Below are 25,563 nucleotides of genomic sequence, written 5' to 3' on the forward strand. Positions count from 1 at the left end.
CTGAGTGAGTACCTCCGTGCCGTGCGGCACAGCGCTGCCCCTGCGACCCTGCACCTCATCAGGCCCCGCTACCCGCCTGTCATCCATCTCTACCCCATCACCGGGCCCCGGGACAACCAACCCCCCTACCCACGGAGGGGAGAAATAACAACAAAGCTGCTCCCTGTCACAGGCTCCCGGGATCCCCGTCCAGAGCAGCGGTGGTGTCCACACAATCACCACAACCGTGGGTGGCGTCACGGACAATATCCCCAAAACCCAAACCACCCCTTTTCACTCACGGGCGAGGAGCGCCGCTCGAGCCTCCGGGATCCGGCCATCGCTCGAGCCACCGAGCAGCAGCAGCCGTAGAGCAGCGGCAGCCGGACCCGAGCAGTGGGAGAGCGCAGCGTCCCCTCTTCCGCCCGCGACAATTCCAGCTTGGGACTGATGTGGAGGGTAAAGTGGATGAGGATGCGCAGGAGGAGGAGGAGGCTGAGGAGCATGACATTCCGGAGCTGTAGAGTGTGGGTGAAACCCTGACTGAGGTAGGGCCTGCAAAACTTGGTGTGTGAAGGACGTGTTCCGTCCCTCGCTCAGACTGGGTCCCAGCTTCCACAATATTAACCCAGTGTGACGTCAAGGAGATGTAGCGGCCTTGCCCACATGCACTTGTCCACGTGCCTGTGGTTAGGTGGACTTTGGCTGAAACAGCGTTGTTCAGGGCACGTGTGATGTTTTGTGACACGTGGTTATGCAATGCGGGGACGGCACACCGGGAGAAATAGTGGCGGCTGGAGACCGAGTAACGTGGGACAGCTGCCACCATCAGGTCGCGGAATGCTTCTGTCTCAACCAGCCTAAAAGGCAACATTTCAAGCGCAAGCAGTCGCGAAATGTTAGCATTTAGAAGTGTGGCATGTGGGGCGTTGGCAGTGTATTTGCGCCTGCGTTCAAAGGTTTGCTGAATGGATAACTGAACGCTGCGCTGGGACAAGGACGTGCTTGATGATGGTGTTATTTCTGCGTGGGCAACTGCAGGTGCAGGGCCGGAGGAGGCTTGTTCGCGGGCAGCATGGACAGGGGATTGGCTCGCATGCACAACAAGCGAAGATGTAGCAGTGACATCAGCAAGCACTGCTCCTCGACTCTGTTGTACATCCCACAAAGTCGGGTGCTTGGCTGACATGTGCCTGATCATTCTGGTGGTGATCAGGCTGCTAGTTTTGGTAACCCTGCTGATGCTGGCACGGCAGGTGTTGCAAATGGCCTTTTTAGAATCATCTGGAGCCAACTTAAAAAACTGCCAGACTCGGGAAGACCTAACATTTGTACAGGCACCTTGTGTCGTGTTGTTCCGGGGAACAGTTGCCTGACGTCTGCCTGGGGCCACCACCCTGCTTCTTACTGCCTGTTGGGATGCTACGCCTCCCTCCCCCTGTGCACTGCTGTCCTCGCTCTGCATATCCTCCTGCCAGGTTGGGTCAGTTACTGGATCATCCACCACGTCGTCTTCCTCTTCCGCACCCTGCTCCTCCTGACTTCCTGACAATTGTGTCTCATCATCGTCCACCCCTTGTTGAGACACGTTGCCAACTTCGTGAGAACGTGGCTGCTCAAATATTTGGGCATCTGTACATACAATCTCGTCATGGCCCACTTCAACAGGAGCTGGCGAGAGGCCAGAATGTGTGAATGGAAACGTGAACGAACAGCTCTTCCGAATGTCCAAGTGTGGGATCAGTAATGTCCGTGGACGTGTACTCGGCCTGGTGGTAGGAAGGAGGATCAGGTTCTAAAATGTGCGGTGCAGTATCACGGCTACTGACACTTGACCGTGTGGAAGACAGAGTGGTTGTGGTGGTGCCAATCTGACTGGAAGCATTATCCGCTATCCAACTAACAACCTGTTGACACTGGTCTTGGTTCAAGAGCGGTGTACTGCTGCGGTCCCCAAGAATTTGGGACAGGACGTGCGAGCGAGTAGATGTGGCCCTTTGTTGTGGCGAAATTAGAGCTTGCACACGACCTCGGTCTCTGCCTGCACCACCATCACGTCCACTTCCTTGTTCGTTGCCAACGCCCTTGCGCATTTTGCAATGCTGTGCTGATGTGTATTCACTAGACTTGTGCGTTATATCCAAGTTTTTGCAAAACGCACACAATTGCAGCGGAAAGCTGCCACCAACAGGCAAACACGTGCGGTTTTTAAATGCAAGCACGGAGGCACTAAGAACCTAACAGGTCTCTATCCAGGGACAACGTGGAGCCTCCCAATTTTTGGCTGCCCTGCCAAAGGGCTATACTACAATAGACCCACTTCCTTACAATGGGCACTTCATGTTTACAGGCCCTCACGCACGTCTCTATCCAGGGACAACGTGGAGCCTCCCAATTTTTGGCTGCCCTGCCAAAGGGCTATACTACAATAGACCCACTTCCTTACAATGGGCACTTCAGGTTTACAGGCCCTCATGCACGTCTCTATGCAGGGGCATTGGTGAACCTCACAATTTTGGACTGCCCTGGCAAACCAAAATACTACAAAGACTCACTTCCTCAAAATCGGCACATTAGACTCAAGAGGCCTTCATGTACGTCTCTTCTCAGGGACATCGGAGTGCCACACAATGTTTTACGTAAAATCTTTCATGTATTAATCTCAAAAAGTAACATACACCAGCTCTATCTCACTATTGGGTATGTGCCCTTAACATTTCTGCCATGAAAAATCATTTTGGGGTCATTTTGGAAGGTTTTCTGATGAGTCCGTAAAAATGGCGTAAAACGCGGACAAAATTGTTCACAGCTGTGACTTTTGAGTGATAAATGCTTCAAGGGGTCTTCCCCATGCTGTTGCCATGTCATTTGAGCACTCTTCTGAGACTTTTGTGACATTTTTAGGGTTTCTCCATGCTGCCGGGGGTCATTTCACAAAAATACTTGGGTCTCCCATAGGATAACATTGGGCTCGGTGCTCGGGCCGAGTAAAAGAGTATCTTGGGATGCTCGGCCCGAGCCTCGAGAACCCGAGCTTTTTAGTACTCGCTCATCACTAGTAAACTTCCATTTAAGCAAAATCCCTTAGTAGGAATAAAACTGGTAAAATATGTAATAACAATTGTAAATGTTTCATTAACCAAAAATACTTTCCTTCAGCAATAAAAAGGCCCCGTCAGTCACAATTCTGCTCTGCTAGCCAATACACAGTAACTTTCCATCAGGTTTCATAGAGTAGTGGTCATCACGTCTGCTTCACACGCAGAAGGTCCTGCATTCAATCCCCAGTAAAACCAATCTGTTCTTGGTGTTGAAATAATACCCAATTAAACTACAATATATGAAGTTCTTGGCTTTGTTGCCGAATGATGGGATGTTTTGGCTTCCATCACCAACAGAGCTACGAATTTCTTTTTTTTTTCCCTGGCGGTCAAAACTCGTCTCTAATTGCCATTACTTTGCAGGCTTTCAAAGGTTTCATAGTGTAGTGGAAATCACGTCTGCTTTACGCGCAGAAGGCCTAGGTTCAATCCCCAGTGAAACCCATGTGTTCTTGGTGTTGAAATAATATCCTATCAACCTGCAATCTATAAAGTTCTTGGCTTTGTTGCCGAATAACAGGATGTTTTAGCTTTAATCAACAACAGAGCTACGAATTTGTTTTGTTTCCCCTGGCGGTCAAAACTCGTCTCTAATTGCCATTACTTTGCAGGCTTTCAAAGGTTTCATAGTGTAGTGGAAATCACGTCTGCTTTACGCGCAGAAGGCCTAGGTTCAATCCCCAGTGAAACCCATGTGTTCTTGGTGTTGAAATAATATCCTATCAACCTGCAATCTATAAAGTTCTTGGCTTTGTTGCCGAATAACAGGATGTTTTAGCTTTAATCAACAACAGAGCTACGAATTTGTTTTGTTTCCCCTGGCGGTCAAAACTCGTCTCTAATTGCCATTACTTTGCAGGATTTCAAAGGTTTCATAGTGTAGTTTTCATCACGTCTGCTTCACATGGAGAAGGTCCTGGGTTTAATCCCCAGTAAAAACAAGCCGTTTTCGCTGTTGAATTAATATGCTATACACCTGTAATATATGAAATTCTTGGTTTTGTTGCCACTGATAATATATTTTGGCTTCCATCACCAAAAGAATTACGATTTTGGGTTTCTTTTTTATTGACCATTTTAGCAGAAAACATAATCCCATATTATAAAAATCCTGTTTGTTTCAAAATATATAGTTCTTTAAATACAAAAGCAAACGACTAAACTATGTAGAAAAAAGTAACACATTCAATGTAAACTTCCATTTAAGCAAAATCCCTTTGTAGGAATAAAACTGGTAAAATATGTAATAAAAATTGTAAATGTTTCATTAACCAAAAATACTTTCCTTCAGCAATAAAAAGGCCCCGTCAGTCACAATTCTGCTCTGCTAGCCAATACACAGTAACTTTACATCAGGTTTCATAGAGTAGAGGTCATCACGTCTGCTTGACATGCAGAAGGTCCTGCGTTCAATCCCCAGTAAAACCAGTCGGTTCTTGGTGTTGAAATAATACCCAATTAAACTTCAATATATAAAGTTCTTGGCTTTGTTGCCGAATAACGGGATGTTTTAGCTTCCATCACCAACAGAGGTACGAATTTGCTTTTTTTCCCCTGGCGGTCAAAACTCGTCTCTAATTGCCATTACTTTGCAGGATTTCAAAGGTTTCATAGTGTAGTGGTCATCACGTCTGCTTCACACGCAGGAAGTCCTGGGTTCAATCCCCAGTGAAACCAATCTGCTTTTGGTGTTGAAGTAATTTCCTATCGACTTGTAATATGTGAAATTCTTGGTTTCGCTGCCAAATGACAATACATTTTGGCTTCCATCACAAAGAGAACTACGATTTTGGGTTTCTTTTTTATTGACCATTTTAGCAGAAAACATAATCCCATATTATAAAAATCCTATTTGTTTTAAAATATATAGTTCCCATAAATACAAAAGCAAACGACTAAACTATGTAGAAAAAAGTAACACATTCAATGTAAACTTCAATTTAAGCAAAATCCCTTTGTAGGAATAAAACTGGTAAAATATATAATAAAAATTAGAAATGTTTCATTAACCAAAAATACTTTCCTTCAGCAATAAAAAGGCCCCGTCAGTCACAATTCTGCTCTGCTAGCCAATACACAGTAACTTTTCATCAGGTTTCATAGTGTAGTGCTATCAACCTGCCATATATGAAGTTCTTGGATTTGTTGCCGAATGACGGGATGTTTTGGCTTCCATCACCAACAGAGCTACGAATTTGTTTTTTTTCCCCTGGCGGTGAAAACCCGTCTCTAATTGACATTACTTTGCAGGATTTCAAAGGTTTCGTAGTGTAGAGGTCATCACGTCTGCTTCATACGCAGAAGGTCTTAGGTTCAACCCCAGTGAAACCAATCTATTTTTGGTGTTGAAGTATTTTCCTATCGACTTGTAATATATGAAATTCTTGGTTTCGTTGCCAAATGACAATACATTTTGGCTTCCATCACCAAGAGAACTACGATTTTGGGTTTCTTTTTTTATTGACCATTTTAGCAGAAAACATAATCCCATATTATAAAAATCCTATTAAACATACATTCCCCTTCTCAGTTTTGCTATACCGGATCTTGCAGGGGGATTTGGATGAAGGAATTATAACAAAGAAGGTTTTTGATGGCCTCTTCGTTGCATCTCCCAAAATCCCCACCTTTTATCTCCTGCCCAAGATCCACAAGAATCCCGAACACCCTCCGAGGCGCCCTATCGTATCCGGCATAGATGGCTTATGCGACCCTGTCTGTCGCTTTATCGACTATTATTTAAAACCTCTTGTGGAAACATTGCCATCTTATGTTAAGGATATGACGGACGTCCTGAATAGGGTCGACGGGATTTTTGTGGATTCTGATACCCTTCTTGTCACGTCGGACATAGAGTCACTTTATACCAATATTAACCATGATGATGGTCTGGAGGCAGTCCGCTTCTTTCTGAGCAATACCAACCGTGATGGCCATTTATGTGAGCTGATCCTGGAGCTGCTCCACTTTATCCTGACACACAATTTCTTCATTTTCAAAGACCGGTTGTAATTTACTGACCAGAGGCACTGCGATGGGCGCGGCCTGTGCGCCTTCGTACGCTAATATGTTCCTCGGCCATTGGGAGAGGGGCATTTCTGGCGACGAGGGCGTGCCGGCCGCTACCCATGCGCAGTGCTGGTTAAGATATATAGATGATGTTTTTGTTTTGTGGCAGGGTACCGTGGAGCAGCTCTCGGACTTTATGGGTGTTTTAAACCATAATTCATTGAACCTTAAGCTCACTTTTAGATATGATTTACAGTCTATTGATTTTTTGGATATTATGATTGGAGTTGACCGTGGTCGGCAACTACAGACGGATGTCTTTAGGAAGCCTACCTCGGTCAACTCCCTTTTACATGCCTCATCTTTTCATCCTGTTAGTACCATCCAAGCCATCCCGGTTGGGCAATTTCTCAGAATGAGGCGGATATGCTCTACATCTGATAATTTTCAGTCCCATGCCAATGATCTAACATCGAGATTGGTTAATAGGGGATATATCCGTCGTGTCATAAAGAAGGGGTACAATAGGGCAAAGAATACCAATCGACAGGAGCTTCTGCAGCCATCTAGTCAGGCGAATACGGGGGCAGGAGAGGCTCGATTCATATCTGCGTGCAACCATGAATGGCATAACATGCGTGCCATATTAAACAAACACTGGCCGATACTAAAATCTGATCCTACCCTAAGGGATTTGGTCTCTGATTATCCTCTAATGACGGCACGCCGTTACAAAAATCTACGAGATTTTCTCGTACATAGTCATTACGTTCCTGTGATTTCCCATCCCTTTGGTTCTACTAATCCTATTCGCGGGTGTTTTCCCTGCGGTCGCTGTCTTGCGTGCACCAATGTCTCTCGCAGTAAGACCTTTTCCACCGCAGATGGTAGTCGGACATTTGATATTAGGTGTTACATCTCATGCGCAACTTCCTATGTTATCTATTATGCTAAATGTAGTTGCCCTAAGATATACATAGGTTTAACTTCTAGGGAATTGCGGGTGAGAGTGCGTGAACATGTGAGAGACATTGGTGCTGCCAAGACGGTGACCGATATTTCTACTCTTAAGACCCTTCCTAGGCATTTTCGGAACCATCACGGATGTAATGCGAGATCATTGCGTGTCATAGGGATAGATGTCGTACATGGCGGCAATAGGGGCGGGAACCTTAAAAAGATCCTCGTCCAAAAAGAAACCAAATGGATCACCCTACTGGGCACTATGGCTCCGTCTGGTCTGAATGAGTCCCTTAGCTTTGCCCCCTTCCTTTAGACCCCTGTCCTCCTCCCCCCCCCACTTTTTTTGCTAGATGTGGTTTTTTACCACCTATGCAATTTTTTACCTCTGTTTTTATATTCTAATTTTATTGCTGCAAGTGTTTTATGCCATTTTGTGCCCTTTTCTTTGCAGCTTCCATCTTCTGCTCCCTATGGATCACTGCCTCTGTTAATATGACTACCTGAATACATCGTGCATCTGGACTATGATTACAAGGTGGCTTCCCCCATGACAGCCGGGATTATATACTGCTTGGTCGAGGGCTAACTACTGTTATTCTTGTGATTCCTGCCATTTCATTATTTCTTTGCCCTCTTTCCTTGGCGTTCCTATACTGCTGTTTGTGTGGGAGCCCATATATCTGTATCTTTGTATGTTCCAGTATGTGTGGTGTGCACATGCCTGGTCTTTCTTCTCTCCCTGGCATGCTTAGCGATGTCTCAAGGGCGGAGTTTTGCTCGTGGGGGGCGTTGCCTTCACCCTCTCCCCTGCACTCCTCGGCTTGACGTCACTCGCATCTGCTAGTGGGATTAGCAATGACCGCGCATGTGCCAGCTTAAACCTGCACTGACTGGCCGGTCCAATCCATGTGATGAACGTTATGGTCTATTAAAGCTTCTGGGAACAGATGAGTCACCACCCCTCCTTGGTCTGATGAAGGGTTATACTAACAAGACCTGAAAAGCGCGTTATCTTGCTTCTGAGGGGGATCTTTTGGTCTCTGGCTCCTGCACTTATCTGGCACTTTATATCATTGCTGGTGAGCGGTGTTTACATTCTTTTAGCCACTGGTATATATCATTGTTTGCATATACTGACAAACCCAGTGTGCTGTATAACTTTATCTTATCTTGCACACCAGCTATTGTTCTCTGGTATCACCTGGCATGCTGGTGAGCAGTGTTGCATATATTTAGCTACTGATATGTATCATTGCTTGCATATACTGACAAACCCAGTGTGCTGTATAACTTTATCTTATCTTGCACACCAGCTATTGTTCTCTGGTATCACCTGGCATGCTGGTGAGCAGTGTTTGCATATATTTAGCCACTGATATGTATCATTGCTTGCATATACTGACAAACCCAGTGTGCTGTATAATTTTATCTTATCTTGCACACCAGCTATTGTTCTCTGGTATCACCTGGCATGTAACTTTGTATTTTTTGCCATCTGTGCTGTATACTTGTTGTCTTATGTATTCTACTTGCCTTGTTAATTCTGATTAACTCTTTATGTGCCAAGGTGCCCTCTGTTGTTGCACCTATATGTATTTTTCTGTGCTACATCTAAAAACTGTTTTTTATGATGTAATAAAATTTGTCATTCTCTTTTGCATTTCAACCACATCTGCTCTCCTGTTTGTTTTGCATTATAAAAATCCTGTTTGTTTCAAAATATATAGTTCCCATAAATACAAAAGCAAAAGACCAAACTATGGAGAAAAAAGTAACACATTAAATATAAACTTCAATTTAAGCAAAATCCCTTTGTAGGAATAAAACTGGTAAAATATGTAATACAAATTGTAAATGTTTCATTAACCAAAAATACTTTCCTTCAGCAATAAAAAGGCTCCGTCAGTCACAATTCTGCTATGCTAGCCAATACACAGTAAATTTTCATCAGGTTTCACAGTGTAGTGGTCATCACGTCTGCTTAACACGCAGAAGGTCCTGGGTTCAATCCCCAGTGAAACCAATCTGTTCTTAGTGTTGAAATAATACGCTATCCAACTACAATATATGAAGTTCTCGGCTTTGTTGCCGAATGATGGGATGTTTTGGCTTCCATCACAAACATAACTACAAATTATTTTTTTTTTTTCCCCTGGCGGTCAAAACTCGTCTCTAAATGCCATTACTTTGCAGGATTTCACAGCTTTCATAGTGGAGTGGTCATCACGTCTACTTCACACACAGAAGGTCCTTGGTTCAATCCCCAGTAAAAACAAGCTGTTTTTGCTATTGAAGTAATTTGCTATCAACCTGTAATATATGAAATTCTTGGTTTTGTTGCCAACTGATAATATATTTTGGCTTCCCTCACCAAGAGAACTACGATTTTGGGTTTCTTTTTTATTGACCATTTTAGCAGAAAACATAATCCCATATTATAAAAATCCTGTTTGTTTCAAAATATATAGTTCCTTTAAATACAAAAGCAAACAACTAAACTATGTGGAAAAAAGTAACACATTCAATGTAAACTTCCTTTTAAGCAAAATCTATTTGTAGGAATAAAACTGGTAAAATATGTAATAAAAATTGTAAATGTTTCATTAACCAAAAATACTTTCCTTCAGCAATAAAAAGGCCCCGTCAGCCACAATTCTGCTCTGCTAGCCAATACAAAGTAACTTTCCATCAGGTTTCATAGAGTAGTGGTCATCACGTCTGCTCAACACGCAGAAGGTCCTGCGTTCAATCCCCAGTAAAACCCATCTGTTCTTGGTGTTGAAATAATACTCAATTAAACTACTATATATGAAGTTCTTGGCTTTGTTGCCGAATGATGGGATGTTTTGGCTTCCATCCCCAACAGAGCTACGAATTTTGTTTTTTTTTCCCCTGGCGGTCAAAACTCGTCTCTAATTGCCATTACTTTGCAGGATTTGAAAGGTTTCATAGTGTAGTGGTCATCACGTCTGCTTCACACGCAGAAGTTCCTGGGTTCAATCCCCAGTGAAACCCATGTGTTCTTGGTGTTGAAATAATACGCTATCTAACTACAATATTTGAAGTTCTCGGCTTTGTTGCCGAATGACGGGATGTTTTGGCTTCCATCACAAACAGAACTACAAATTATTTTTTTTTTTCCCCTGGCGGTCAAAACTCGTCTCTAAATGCCGTTACTTTGCAGGATTTCACAGGTTTCATAGTGGAGTCGTCATCACGTCTACTTCACACGCAGAAGGTCCTGGGTTCAATCCCCAGTAAAATCAAGCCGTTTTCACTGTTGAAGTAATTTGCTATCAACCTGTAACATATGAAATTCTTTGTTTTGTTGCCAACTGATAATATATTTTGGCATCCATCACCAAGAGAACTACGATTTTGGGTTTCTTTTTTATTGACCATTTTAGCAGAAAACATAATCCCATATTATAAAAATCCTGTTTGTTTCAAAATATATAGTTCCTTTAAATACAAAAGCAAACAACTAAACTATGTGGAAAAAAGTAACACATTCAATGTAAACTTCCTTTTAAGCAAAATCCCTTTGTAGGAATAAATCTGGTAAAATATGTAATAAAAATTGTAAATGTTTCATTAACCAAAAATACTTTCCTTCAGCAATAAAAAGTCCCCGTCAGTCACAATTCTGCTCTGCTAGCCAATACACAGTAACTTTCCATCAGGTTTCATAGAGTAGTGGTCATCAGGTCTGCTTAACACGCAGAAGGTCCTGCGTTCAATCCCCAGTGAAACCAATCTGTTCTTAGTGTTGAAATAATACGCTATCCAACTACAATATATGAAGTTCTCGGCTATGTTGCCGAATGACGGGATGTTTTGGCTTCCATCACAAACAGAACTACAAATTATTTTTTTTTTTCCCCTGGCGGTCAAAACTCATCTCTAAATGCCATTACTTTGCAGGATTTCACAGGTTTCATAGTGGAGTCGTCATCATGTCTACTTCACACGCAGAAGGTCCTGGGTTCAATCCCCAGTAAAATCAAGCCGTTTTCACTGTTGAAGTAGTTTGCTATCAACCTGTAACATATGAAATTCTTTGTTTTGTTGCCAACTGATAATATATTTTGGCTTCCATCACCAAGAGAACTACGATTTTGGGGGTTTTTTTATTGACCATTTTAGCAGAAAACATAATCCCATTTTATAAAAATCCTGTTTGTTTCAAAATATATAGTTCCTTTAAATACAAAAGCAAACAACTAAACTATGTGGAAAAAAGTAACACATTCAATGTAAACTTCCTTTTAAGCAAAATCCCTTTGTAGGAATAAAACTGGTAAAATATGTAATAAAAATTGTAAATGTTTCATTAACCAAAAATACTTTCCTTCAGCAATAAAAAGGCCCCGTCAGTCACAATTCTGCTCTGCTGGCCAATACACAGTAACTTTCCATTAGGTTTCATAGTGTAGTGGTCATCACGTCTGCTTAACATGCAGAAGGTCCTGCGTTCAATCCCCAGTAAAACCAATCTGTTCTTGGTTTTGAAATAATACTCAATTAAACTACAATATATGAAGTTCTTGGCTTTGTTGCCGAATGATGGGATGTTTTGGCTTTCATCCCCAAAAGAGCTACGAATTTGTTTTTTTTTTCCCTGGCGGTCAAAACTCGTCTCTAATTGCCATTATTTTTCAGGCTTTCAAAGGTTTCATAGTATAGTGGAAATCACGCCTGCTTTACACGCAGAAGGTCCTGGGTTCAATCCCCAGTGAAACTTATGTGTTCTTGGTGTTGAAATGATCCCCTATCAACCTGCAGTATATAAAGTTCTTGGCTTTGTTGCCGAATAACGGGATGTTTTAGCTTCCTTCACCAACAGAGCTACGAATTTGTTTTTTTTCCCCTGGCGGTCAAAACTCGACTCTAATTGCCATTACTGTGCAGGATTTCAAAGGTTTCATAGTGTAGTGGTCATCATGTCTGCGTCACACGCAGAAGGTCCTGGGTTCAATCCCCAGTAAAACCAATCTGTTTTTGGTGTTGAAGTAATTTCCTATCGACTTGTAATATGTGAAATTCTTGGTTTCGTTGCCAAATGACAATACATTTTGGCTTCCATCACAAAGAGAACTACGATTTTGGGTTTCTTTTTTATTGACCATTTTAGCAGAAAACATAATCCCATATTATAAAAATCCTGTTTGTTTCAAAATATATAGTTCCCATAAATACAAAAGCAAAAGACCAAACTATGGAGAAAAAAGTAACACATTCAATATAAACTTCAATTTAAGCAAAATCCCTTTGTAGGAATAAAACTGGTAAAATATGTAATAATAATTGTAAATGTTTCATTAACCAAAAATACTTTCCTTCAGCAATAAAAAGGCCCCGTCATTCACAATTCTGCTCTGCTAGCGAATACACAGTAACTTTTCGTCAGGTTTCATAGTGTAGTGGTCATCACGTCTGTTTAACACGCAGAAGGTCCTGTGTTCAATCTTCAGTGAAACCAATCTGTTCTTAGTGTTGAAATAATACGCTATCCAACTACAATATATGAAGTTGCCGAATGACGGTATGTTTTGGCTTCCATCGCAAACAGAACTACAAATTATTTTTTTTTTTTCCCCTGGCGGTCAAAACTCGTCTCTAAATGCCATTACTTTGCAGGATTTCACAGGTTTCATAGTGGAGTCGTCATCACGTCTACTTCACACGCAGAAGGACCTGGGTTCAATCCCCAATAAAAACAAGCCGTTTTCGCTGTTGAAGTAATTTGCTATCAACCTGTAACATATGAAATTCTTTGTTTTGTTGCCAACTGATAATATATTTTGGCATCCATCACCAAGAGAACTACGATTTTGGGTTTCTTTTTTATTGACCATTTTAGCAGAAAACATAATCCCATATTATAAAAATCCTGTTTGTTTCAAAATATATAGTTCCTTTAAATACAAAAGCAAACAACTAAACTATGTGGAAAAAAGTAACACATTCAATGTAAACTTCCTTTTAAGCAAAATCCCTTTGTAGGAATAAATCTGGTAAAATATGTAATAAAAATTGTAAATGTTTCATTAACCAAAAATACTTTCCTTCAGCAATAAAAAGTCCCCGTCAGTCACAATTCTGCTCTGCTAGCCAATACACAGTAACTTTCCATCAGGTTACATAGAGTAGTGGTCATCACGTCTGCTTAACACGCAGAAGGTCCTGCGTTCAATCCCCAGTAAAACCAATCTGTTCTTGATGTTGAAATAATACTCAATTAAACTACAATATATGAAGTTCTTGGCTTTGTTGCCGAATGATGGGATGTTTTGGCTTCCATCCCAAACAGAGCTACGAATTTGTTTTTTTTTTCCCTGGTGGTCAAAACTCGTCTCTAATTGCCATTACTTTGCAGGCTTTCAAAGGTTTCATAGTGTAGTGGAAATCACGTCTGCTTTACACGCAGAAGGTCCTGGGTTCAATCCCCAGTGAAACCCATGTGTTCCTGTGTTTAAATAATACCCTATCAACCTGCAGTATATAAAGTTCTTGGCTTTGTTGCCGAATAACTGGATGTTTTAGCTCCATCACCAACAGAGCTACGAATTTGTTTTTTTTCCCCTGGCGGTCAAAACTCGTCTCTAATTGCCATTACTTTGCAGGATTTCAAAGGTTTCATAGTGTAGTGGTCATCACGTCTGCTTCACAAGCAGAAGGTCCTGGGTTCAATCCCCAGTGAAACCAATCTGTTTTTGGTGTTGAAGTAATTTCCTATTGACTTGTAATATGTGAAAATCTTGGTTTCGTTGCCAAATGACTATACATTTTGGCTTCCATCACAAAGAGAACTACGATTTTGGGTTTCTTTTTTATTGACCATTTTAGCAGAAAACATAATCCCATATTATAAAAATCCTATTTGTTTCAAAATATATAGTTCCCATAAATACAAAAGCAAAAGACCAAACTACGGAGAAAAAAGTAACACATTCAATACAAACTTCAATTTAAGCAAAATCCCTTTGTAGGAATAAAACTGGTAAAATATGTAATAATAATTGTAAATGTTTCATTAACCAAAAATACTTTCCTTCAGCAATAAAAAGGCCCCGTCAGTCACAATTCTGCTCTGCTAGCCAATACACAGTAACTTTTCGTCAGGTTTCATAGGGTAGTGGTCATCACGTCTGCTTAACACGCAGAAGGTCCTGGGTTCAATCCCCAGTGAAACCAATCTGTTCTTAGTGTTGAAATAATAAGCTATCCAACTACAATATATGAAGTTCTCGGCATTGTTGCCGAATGACAGTATGTTTTGGCTTCCATCACAAACAGAACTACAAATTATTATTTTTTTTCCCCTGGCGGTCAAAACTCGTCTCTAAATACCATTACTTTGCAGGATTTCACAGGTTTCATAGTGGAGTGGTCATCACGTCTACTTCAAACGCAGAAGGTCCTGGGTTTAATCCCCAGTAAAAACAAGCCATTTTCGCTGTTGAAGTAATTTGCTATCAACCTGTAACATATGAAATCATTTTTTTTGTTGCCAACTGATAATATATTTTGGCTTCCATCACCAAGAGAACTACGATTTTGGGTTTCTTTTTTATTGACCATTTTAGCAGAAAACATAATCCCATATTATAAAAATCCTGTTTGTTTCAAAATATATAGTTCCTTTAAATACAAAAGCAAACGACTAAACTATGTAGAAATAAGTAACACATTCAATGTAAACTTCCATTTAAGCAAAATCCCTTTGTAGGAATAAAACTGGTAAAATATGTAATAACAATTGTAAATGTTTCATTAACCAAAAATACTTTCCTTCAGCAATAAAAAGGCCCCGTCAGTCACAATTCTGCTCTGCTAGCCAATACACAGTAACTTTCCATCAGGTTTCATAGAGTAGTGGTCATCACGTGTGCTTAACACGCCGAAGGTCCTGCGTTCAATCCCCAGTAAAACCAATCTGTTCTTGGTGTTGAAATAATACCCAATTAAACTACAATATATGAAGTTCTAGGCTGTGTTGCCGAATGATGGGATGTTTTGGCTTCCATCACCAACAGAGCTACGAATTTGGTTTTTTTTTCCCTGGCGGTCAAAACTCGTCTCTAATTGCCATTACTTTGCAGGATTTCAAAGGTTTCATAGTGTAGTGGTCATCACGTCTGCTTCAAATGCAGAAGGTCCTGGGTTCAATCTCCAGTGAAACCCATGTGTTCATGGTGTTGTAATAATTCCATATCAACCTGCAATATATAAAGTTCTTGGCTTTGTTGCAGATTAATGGGTTGTTTTAGCTTCCATCACCAACAGAGCTACGAATTTGTTTTTTTTCCACCTGGCGGTCAAAACTCGTCTCTAATTGCCATTACTTTGCAGGATTTCAAAGGTTTCATAGTGTAGTGGTCATCACGTCTACTTCACACGCAGAAGGTCTTGGGTTCATTTCCTAGTGAAACCAATCTGTTTTTGGTGTTGAAGTAATTTCCTATCGACTTGTAATATGTGAAACTCTTTGTTTCATTGCCAAATGACAATACATTTTGGCTTCCATCACAAAGAGAACTACGATTTTGGGTTTCTTTTTTATTGACCATTTTAGCAGAAAACATAATCCCATATTATAAAAATCCTATTTGTTTTAAAATATATAGTTCCCATAAATACAAAAGCAAATGACTAAACTATGTAGAAAAAAGTAACACATTCAATAAAAACTTCAATTTAAGCAAAATCCCTTTGTAGGAATAAAACTAGTAAAATATATAATAAAAATTGTAAATGTTTCATTAACCAAAAATACTTTCCTTCAGCAAGAAAAAGGCCCCGTCAGTCACAATTCTTCTCTGCTAGCCAATACACAGTAACTTTTCGTCAGGTTTCATAGTGTAGTGGTCATCACGTCTGCTTAACACGCAGAAGGTCCTGGCTTCAATCACCAGTGAAACCAATCTGTTCTTAGTGTTGAAATAATACGCTATCCAACTACAATATATGAAGTTCTCGGCTTTGTTGCCGAATGATGGTATGTTTTGGCTTCCATCACAAACAGAACTACAAATTATTTTTTTTCCCCTGGTGGTCAAAACTCGCCTCTAAATGCCATTACTTTGCAGGATTTCACAGCTTTCATAGTGGAGTGGTCATCACGTCTACTTCACACGCAGTAGGTCCTGGGTTCAATCACCAGTAAAAACAATTCGTTTTCGCTGTTGAAGTAATTTGCTATCAACCTGTAATATATGAAATTCTTGGTTTTGTTGCCAACTGATAATATATTTTGGCTTCCATCACCAAGAGAACTACGATTTTGGGTTTCTTTTTTATTGACCATTTTAGCAGAAAACATAATCCCATGTTATAAAAATCCTGTTTTTTTCAAAATATATAGTTCCCATAAATACAAAAGCAAAAGACCAAGCTATGGAGAAAAAAGTAACACATTCAATATAAACTTCAATTTAAGCAAATTCCCTTTGTAGGAATAAAACTGGCAAAATATGTAATAACAATTGTAAATGTTTCATTAACCAAAAATACTTTCCTTCAGCAATAAAAAGGCCCCGTCAGTCACAATTCTGCTCTGCTAGCCAATACACAGTAACTTTCCATCTGGTTTCATAGAGTAGTGGTCATCATGTCTGCTTAACCTGCAGAAGGTCCTGCGTTCAATCCCCAGTGAAACCAATCTGTTCTTGGTGTTGAAATAATACCCAATTAAAATACAATATATGAAGTTCTTGGCTTTGTTGCCGAATGATGGGATGTTTTGGCTTCCATCACCAACAGAGCTACTAATTTGGTTTTTTTTTTCCCTGGTGGTCAAAACTCGTCTCTAATTGCCATTACTTTGCAGGCTTTCAAAGGTTTCATAGTGTAGTGGAAATCACGTTTGCTTTACACGCAGAAGGCCCTGGGTTCAATCCCTAGTGAAACCCATGTGTTCTTGGTGTTGAAATAATATCCTATCAACCTGCAATCTATAAAGTTCTTGGCTTTGTTGCCGAATAATGGGATGTTTTAGCTTCCATCACCAACAGAGCTACAAATTTGTTTTTTTTCCCCTGGCGGTCAAAACTCGTCTGTAATTGCCATTACTTTGCAGGATTTCAAAGGTTTCATAGTGTAGTTTTCATCACGTCTGCTTCACACGCAGAAAGTCACTGGGTTCAATCCCCAGTAAAAACAAGCCGTTTTCGCTGTTGAATTAATATGCTATACACCTGTAATATATGAAATTCTTGGTTTTGTTGCCAACTGATAATATATTTTGGCTTCCATCACCAAGAGAACTACGATTTTGGGTTTCTTTTTTATTGACCATTTTAGCAGAAAACATAATCCCATATTATAAAAATCCTGTTTGTTTCAAAATATATAGTTTCTTTAAATACAAAAGCAAACGACTAAACTATGTAGAAAAAAGTAACACATTCTATGTAAACTTCAATTTAAGCAAAATCTCTTTGTAGGAATAAAACTGGTAAAATATATAATAAAAATTATAAATGTTTCATTAACCAAAAATACTTTCCTTCAGCAATAAAAAGGCCCCGTCAGTCACAATTCTGCTCTGCTAGCCAATACACAGTAACTTTCCATCAGGTTTCATAGTGTAGTGCTATCAACCTGCCATATATGAAGTTCTTGGCTTTGTTGCCGAATGACGGGATGTTTTAGCTTCCATCACCAACAGAGCTACGAATTTGTTTTTTTTCCCCTGGCGGTGAAAACTCGTCTCTAATTGACATTACTTTGCAGGATTTCAAAGGTTTCATAGTGTAGAGGTCATCACGTCTGCTTCATACGCAGAAGGTCCTGGGTTCAACCCCAGTGAAACCAATCTATTTTTGGTTTTGAAGTATTTTCCTATCGACTTGTAATATATGAAATTCTTGGTTTCATTGCCAAATGACAATACATTTTGGCTTCCATCACCAAGAGAACTACGATTTTGGGTTTCATTTTTATTGACCATTTTAGCAGAAAACATAATCCCATATTATAAAAATCCTATTAAACATACATTCCCCTTCTCAGATTTGCTATACTGGATCTTGCAGGGGGCTTTGGATGAAGGAATTATAACAAAGAAGGTTTTTGATGGCCTCTTCGTTGCATCTCCCAAAATCCCCACCTTTTATCTCCTGCCCATGATCCACAAGAATCCCAAACACCCTCCGGGGCGCCCTATCGTATCCGGCATAGATGGCTTATGCGACCCTGTCTGTCGCTTTATCGACTATTATTTAAAACCTCTTGTGGAAACATTGCCATCTTATGTTAAGGATATGACGGACGTCCTGAATAGGGTCGACGGGATTTTTGTGGATTCTGATACCCTTCTTGTCACGTCGGACATAGAGTCACTTTATACCAATATTAACCATGATGATGGTCTGGAGGCAGTCCGCTTCTTTCTGAGCAATACCAACCGTGATGGCCATTTGTGTGAGCTGATCCTGGAGCTGCTCCACTTTATCCTGACACACAATTTCTTCATTTTCAAAGACCGGTTTTAATTTACAGACCAGAGGCACTGCGATGGGCGCGGCCTGTGCGCCTTCGTACGCTAATATGTTCCTCGGCCATTGGGAGAGGGGCATTTTTGGCGACGAGGGCGTGCCGGCCGCTACCCATGCGCATTGCTGGTTAAGATATATTGATGATGTTTTTGCTTTGTGGCAGGGTACCGTGGAGCAGCTCTCGGACATTATGGGTGTTTTAAACCATAATTCATTGAACCTTAAGCTCACTTTTAGATATGATTTACAGTCTATTGATTTTTTGGATATTATGATTGGAGTTGACCGTGGTCGGCAACTACAGACGAATGTCTTTAGGAAGCCTACCTCGGTCAACTCCCTTTTACATGCCTCATCTTCTCATCCTGTTAGTACCATCCAAGCCATCCCGGTTGGGCAATTTCTCAGAATGAGGCGGATATGCTCTACATCTGATAATTTTCAGTCCCAGGCCAATGATCTAACATCGAGATTAGTTAATAGGGGATATAGCCGTCGTGTCATAAAGAAGGGGTACAATAGGGCAAAGAATACCAATCAACAGGAGCTTCTGCAGCCATCTAGTCAGGCGAATACGGGGGCAGGAGAGGCTCGATTCATATCTGCGTGCAACCATGAATGGCATAACATGCGTGCCATATTAAACAAACACTGGCCGATACTAAAATCTGATCCTACCCTAAGGGATTTGGTCCCTGATTATCCTCTAATGACGGCATGCCGTTCCAAAAATCTACGAGATTTTCTCGTACATAGTCATTACGTTCCTGTGATTTCCCATCCCTTTGGTTTCACTAATCCTATTCGCGGGTGTTTTCCCTGCGGTCGCTGTCTTGCGTGCACCAATGTCTCTCGCAGTAAGACCTTTTCCACCGCAGATGGTAGTCGGACATTTGATATTAGGTGTTACATCTCATGCGCAACTTCCTATGTTATCTATTATGCTAAATGTAGTTGCCCTAAGATATACATAGGTTTAACTTCTAGGGAATTGCGGGTGAGAGTGCGTGAACATGTGAGAGATATTGGTGCTGCCAAGACGGTGACCGATATTTCTACTCTTAAGACCCTTCCTAGGCATTTTCGGAACCATCACGGATGTAATGCGAGATCATTGCGTGTCATAGGGATAGATGTCGTACATGGTGGCAATAGGGGCGGGAACCTTAAAAAGATCCTCGCCCAAAAAGAAACCAAATGGATCACCCTACTGGGTACTATGGCTCCGTCTGGTCTGAATGAGTCCCGTAGCTTTGCCCCCTTCCTTTAGACCCCTGTCCTCCTTCCCGCCCCCCCTTTTTTTGCTAGATATGGTTTTTTACCACCTATGCAATTTTTTACCTCTGTTTTTATATTCTAATTTTATTGCTGCAAGTGTTTTATGCCATTTTGTGCCCTTTTCTTTGCAGCTTCCATCTTCTGCTCCCTATGGATCACTGCCTCTGTTAATATGACTACCTGAATACATCGTGCATCTGGACTATGATTACAAGGTGGCTTCCCCCATGACAGCCGGGATTGTATACTGCTTGGTCGAGGGCTAACTACTGTTATTCTTGTGATTCCTGCCATTTCATTATTTCTTTGCCCTCTTTCCTTGGCGTTCCTATACTGCTGTTTGTGTGGGAGCCCGTATATCTGTATCTTTGTATGTTCCAGTATGTGTGGTGTGCACATGCCTGGTCTTTCTTCTCTCCCTGGCATGCTTAGCGATGTCTCAAGGGCGGAGTTTTGCTCGTGGGGGGGCGTTGCCTTCGCCCTCTCCCCTGCACTCCTCGGCTTGACTTCGCTCGCATCTGCTAGTGGGATTAGCAATGACCGCGCATGTGCCAGCTTAAACCTGCACTGACTGGCCGGTCCGATCCATGTGATGAACCATATGGTCTATTAAAGCTTCTGGGAACAGATGAGTCACCACCCCTCCTTGGTCTGATGAAGGGTTATACTAACAAGACCTGAAACGCGCGTTATCTTGCTTCAGAGGGGGATCTTTTGGTCTCTGGCTCCTGCACTTATCTGGCACTTTATATCATTGCTGGTGAGCGGTGTTTACATTTTTTTAGCCACTGGTATATATCATTGTTTCCATATACTGACAAACCCAGTGTGCTGTATAACTTTATCTTATCTTGCACACCAGCTATTGTTCTCTGGTATCACCTGGCATGCTGGTGAGCAGTGTTGCATATATTTAGCTACTGATATGTATCATTGCTTGCATATACTGACAAACCCAGTGTGCTGTATAACTTTATCTTATCTTGCACACCAGCTATTGTTCTCTGGTATCACCTGGCATGCTGGTGAGCAGTGTTTGCATATATTTAGCCACTGATATGTATCATTGCTTGCATATACTGACAAACCCAGTGTGCTGTATAATTTTATCTTATCTTGCACACCAGCTATTGTTCTCTGGTATCACCTGGCATGTAACTTTGTATTTTTTGCCATCTGTGCTGTATACTTGTTGTCTTATGTATTCTACTTGCCTTGTTAATTCTGATTAACTGTTTATGTGCCAAGGTGCCCTCTGTTGTTGCACCTATATGTATTTTTCTGTGCTACATCTAAAAACTGTTTTTTATGATGTAATAAAATTTGTCATTCTCTTTTGCATTTCAACCACATCTGCTCTCCTGTTTCTTTTGCATTATAAAAATCCTGTTTGTTTCAAAATATATAGTTCCCATAAATACAAAAGCAAAAGACCAAACTATGGAGAAAAAAGTAACACATTCAATATAAACTTCAATTTAAGCAAAATCCCTTAGTAGGAATAAAACTGGTAAAATATGTAATACAAATTGTAAATGTTTCATTAACCAAAAATACTTTCCTTCAGCAATAAAAAGGCCCCGTCAGTCACAATTCTGCTCTGCTAGCCAATACACAGTAACTTTTCAACAAGTTTCACAGTGTAGTGGTCATCACGTCTGCATAACACGCAGAAGGTCCTGGGTTCAATCCCCAGTGAAACCAATCTGTTCTTAGTGTTGAAATAATACGCTATCCAACTACAATATATGAAGTTCTCGGCTTTGTTGCCGAATGATGGGATGTTTTGGCTTCCATCACAAACAGAACTACAAATTATTATTTTTTTTTTCCCCTGGCGGTCAAAACTCGTCTCTAAATGCCATTACTTTGCAGGATTTCACAGCTTTCATAGTGGAGTGGTCATCACGTCTACTTCACACGCAGAAGGTACTGGGTTCAATCCCCAGTAAAAACAAGCTGTTTTTGCTGTTGAAGTATTTTGCTATCAACCTGTAATATATGAAATTCTTGGTTTTGTTGCCAACTGATAATATATTTTGGCTTCCATCACCAAGAGAACTACGATTTTGGGTTTCTAATTTATTGACCATTTTAGCAGAAAACATAATCCCATATTATAAAAATCCTGTTTGTTTCAAAATATATAGTTCCTTTAAATACAAAAGCAAACGACTAAAAAATGTAGAAATAAGTAACACATTCAATGTAAACTTCCATTTAAGCAAAATCCCTTTGTAGGAATAAAACTGGTAAAATATGTAATAACAATTGTAAATGTTTCATTAACCAAAAATACTTTCCTTCAGCAATAAAAAGGCCCCGTCAGTCACAATTCTGCTCTGCTAGCCAATACACAGTAACTTTCCATCAGGCTTCATAGAGTAGTGGTCATCACGTCTGCTTAACACGCAGAAGGTCCTGCGTTCAATCCCCAGTAAATCCAATCTGTTCTTGGGGTTGAAATAATACCCAATTAAACTACAATATATGAAGTTCTTGGCTTTGTTGCCGAATGATGGGACGTTTTGGCTTCCATCACCAACAGAGCTACGAATTTGTTTTTTTTTTCCCTGGTGGTCAAAACTCGTCTCTAATTGCCATTACTTTGCAGAATTTCAAAGGTTTCATAGTGTAGTGGTCTTCATGTCTGTTTAACACGCAGAAGGTCCTGCGTTCAATCCCCAGTAAAACCAATCTGTTCTTGGTGTTGAAATAATACCCAAATAAACTACAATATATGAAGTTCTTGGCTTTGTTGCCGAATAACGGGATGTTTTAGCTTCCATCACCAACAGAGCTACGAATTTGTTTTTTTTTTTCCCTGGCGGTCAAAACTCGTCTCTAATTGCCATTACTTTGCAGGATTTCAAAAGTTTCATATTGTAGTGGTCATCACGTCTGCTTCACACGCAGAAGGTCCTTGGTTCTATCCCCAGTGAAACCCATGTGTTCATGGTGTTGTATTAATTCCATATCAACCTGCAATATATAAAGTTCTTGGCTTTGTTGCCGAATAATGGGATGTTTTAGCTTCCATCACCAACAGAGCTACGAATTTTTTTTTTTTCCCCTGGCGGTCAAAACTCGTCTGTAATTGCCATTACTTTGCAGGATTTCAAAGGTTTCATAGTGTAGTGGTCATCACGTCTGCTTCACACGCAGAAGGTCCTGGGTTCAATCCCCAGTGAAACCAATCTGTTTTTGGTGTTGATGTAATTTCCTATTGACTTGTAATATGTGAAATTCTTGGTTTCGTTGCCAAATGACAATACTTTTTGGCTTCCATCACAAAGAGAACTTCGATTTTAGGTTTCTTTTTTATTGACCATTTTAGCAGAAAACATAATCCCATATTATAAAAATCCTATTTGTTTTAAAATATATAGTTCCTTTAAATACAAAAGCAAACGACTAAAAAATGTAGAAATAAGTAACACATTCAATGTAAACTTCCATTTAAGCAAAATCCCTTTGTAGGAATAAAACTGGTAAAATATGTAATAACAATTGTAAATGTTTCATTAACCAAAAATACTTTCCTTCAGCAATAAAAAGGCCCCGTCAGTCACAATTCTGCTCTGCTAGCCAATACACAGTAACTTTCCATCAGGCTTCATAGAGTAGTGGTCATCACGTCTGCTTAACACGCAGAAGGTCCTGCGTTCAATCCCCAGTAAATCCAATCTGTTCTTGGTGTTGAAATAATACCCAATTAAACTACAATATATGAAGTTCTTGGCTTTGTTGCCGAATGATGGGACGTTTTGGCTTCCATCACCAACAGAGCTACGAATTTGTTTTTTTTTTCCCTGGTGGTCAAAACTCGTCTCTAATTGCCATTACTTTGCAGAATTTCAAAGGTTTCATAGTGTAGTGGTCTTCATGTCTGTTTAACACGCAGAAGGTCCTGCGTTCAATCCCCAGTAAAACCAATCTGTTCTTGGTGTTGAAATAATACCCAAATAAACTACAATATATGAAGTTCTTGGCTTTGTTGCCGAATAACGGGATGTTTTAGCTTCCATCACCAACAGAGCTACGAATTTGTTTTTTTTTTCCCTGACGGTCAAAACTCGTCTCTAATTGCCATTACTTTGCAGGATTTCAAAAGTTTCATATTGTAGTGGTCATCACGTCTGCTTCACACGCAGAAGGTCCTTGGTTCTATCCCCAGTGAAACCCATGTGTTCATGGTGTTGTATTAATTCCATATCAACCTGCAATATATAAAGTTCTTGGCTTTGTTGCCGAATAATGGGATGTTTTAGCTTCCATCACCAACAGAGCTACGAATTATTTTTTTTTCCCCTGGCGGTCAAAACTCGTCTGTAATTGCCATTACTTTGCAGGATTTCAAAGGTTTCATAGTGTAGTGGTCATCACGTCTGCTTCACACGCAGAAGGTCCTGGGTTCAATCCCCAGTGAAACCAATCTGTTTTTGGTGTTGATGTAATTTCCTATTGACTTGTAATATGTGAAATTCTTGGTTTCGTTGCCAAATGACAATACTTTTTGGCTTCCATCACAAAGAGAACTTCGATTTTAGGTTTCTTTTTTATTGACCATTTTAGCAGAAAACATAATCCCATATTATAAAAATCCTATTTGTTTTAAAATATATAGTTCCCATAAATACAAAAGCAAACGACTAAACTATGTAGAAAAAAGTAACACATTCAATGTAAACTTCAATTTAAGCAAAATCCCTTTGTAGGAATAAAACTGTAAAAATATATATTAAAAATTGTAAATGTTTCATTAACCAAAAATACTTTCCTTCAGCAATAAAAAGGCCCCATCAGTCACAATTCTGATCTGCTAGTCAATACACAGTAACTTTCCATCAGGATTCATAGTGTAGTGCTCATCACGTCTGCTTAACACGCAGAAGGTCCTAGGTTGAATCCCCAGGAAAACCAATCTGTTCATGGTGTTGAAATAAAACCCTATCAACCCGCAATATATGAAGTTCTCGGCTTTGTCGCCGAATGATGGGATGTTTTGGCTTCCATCACCAACAGAGCTACGAATTTGGTTGTTTTTCCCCTGGCGGTGAAAACTCATCTCTAATTGCTATTACTTTGCAGGATTTCAAAGGTTTTATAGTGTAGAGGTCATCACGTCTGCTTCATACGCAGAAGGTCCTGGGTTCAACCCCAGTGAAACCAATCCATTTTTGGTGTTGAAGTAATTTCCTATCGACTTGTAATATGTGAAATTCTTGGTTTCGTTGCCAAATGACAATACATTTTGGCTTCCATCACCAAGAGAACTACGCTTTTGGGTTTCTTTTTTATTGACCATTTTAGCAGAAAACATAATCCCATATTATAAAAATCCTGTTTGTTTCAAAATATATAGTTCCCATAAATACAAAAGCAGAAGACAAAACTATTTAGAAAAAAGTAACACCTTGAATATAAACTTCAATTTAAGCAAAATCCCTTTGTAGGAATAAAACTGGTAATATATGTAATAAAAATTGTAAATGTTTCTTTAACCAAAAATACTTTCCTTCAGCAATAAAAAGGCCCCGTCAGTCACAATTCTGCTCTGCTAGCCAATACACAGTAAATTTTCGTCAGGTTTCATAGTGTAGTGGTCATCACGTCTGCTTAACTCGCAGAAGGTCCTGGGTTCAATCCAAATTGAAACCAATATGTTCTTAGTGTTGAAATAATACGCTATCCAACTACAATATATGAAGTTCTCGGCTTTATTGCCGAAT

General features: G+C 40.3%; 5 non-coding genes across 5 annotated transcripts; all 5 read left to right on the top strand.

The window, feature by feature from the left end:
• Positions 1–13,440: 13,440 nt before the first annotated feature.
• On the top strand, positions 13,441–13,513 carry TRNAV-UAC (transfer RNA valine (anticodon UAC)). Its single transcript has one exon. It is a non-coding gene; the product is annotated as a tRNA-Val (tRNA).
• Positions 13,514–13,687: 174 nt separating this feature from the next.
• TRNAV-CAC (transfer RNA valine (anticodon CAC)) lies at positions 13,688–13,760 on the top strand. The gene has a single exon. It is a non-coding gene; the product is annotated as a tRNA-Val (tRNA).
• A 1,406-nt stretch (positions 13,761–15,166) lies between these two features.
• Positions 15,167–15,239, top strand: TRNAL-CAA (transfer RNA leucine (anticodon CAA)). The gene has a single exon. It is a non-coding gene; the product is annotated as a tRNA-Leu (tRNA).
• A 7,715-nt stretch (positions 15,240–22,954) lies between these two features.
• Positions 22,955–23,027, top strand: TRNAV-CAC (transfer RNA valine (anticodon CAC)). The gene has a single exon. It is a non-coding gene; the product is annotated as a tRNA-Val (tRNA).
• Positions 23,028–24,192: 1,165 nt separating this feature from the next.
• TRNAV-CAC (transfer RNA valine (anticodon CAC)) lies at positions 24,193–24,265 on the top strand. The gene has a single exon. It is a non-coding gene; the product is annotated as a tRNA-Val (tRNA).
• Positions 24,266–25,563: the final 1,298 nt, after the last annotated feature.

This window comes from Anomaloglossus baeobatrachus, chromosome 2, assembly GCF_048569485.1.
Source record: "Anomaloglossus baeobatrachus isolate aAnoBae1 chromosome 2, aAnoBae1.hap1, whole genome shotgun sequence".
In the NCBI taxonomy this organism is placed as follows: Eukaryota; Metazoa; Chordata; class Amphibia; order Anura; family Aromobatidae; genus Anomaloglossus; species Anomaloglossus baeobatrachus.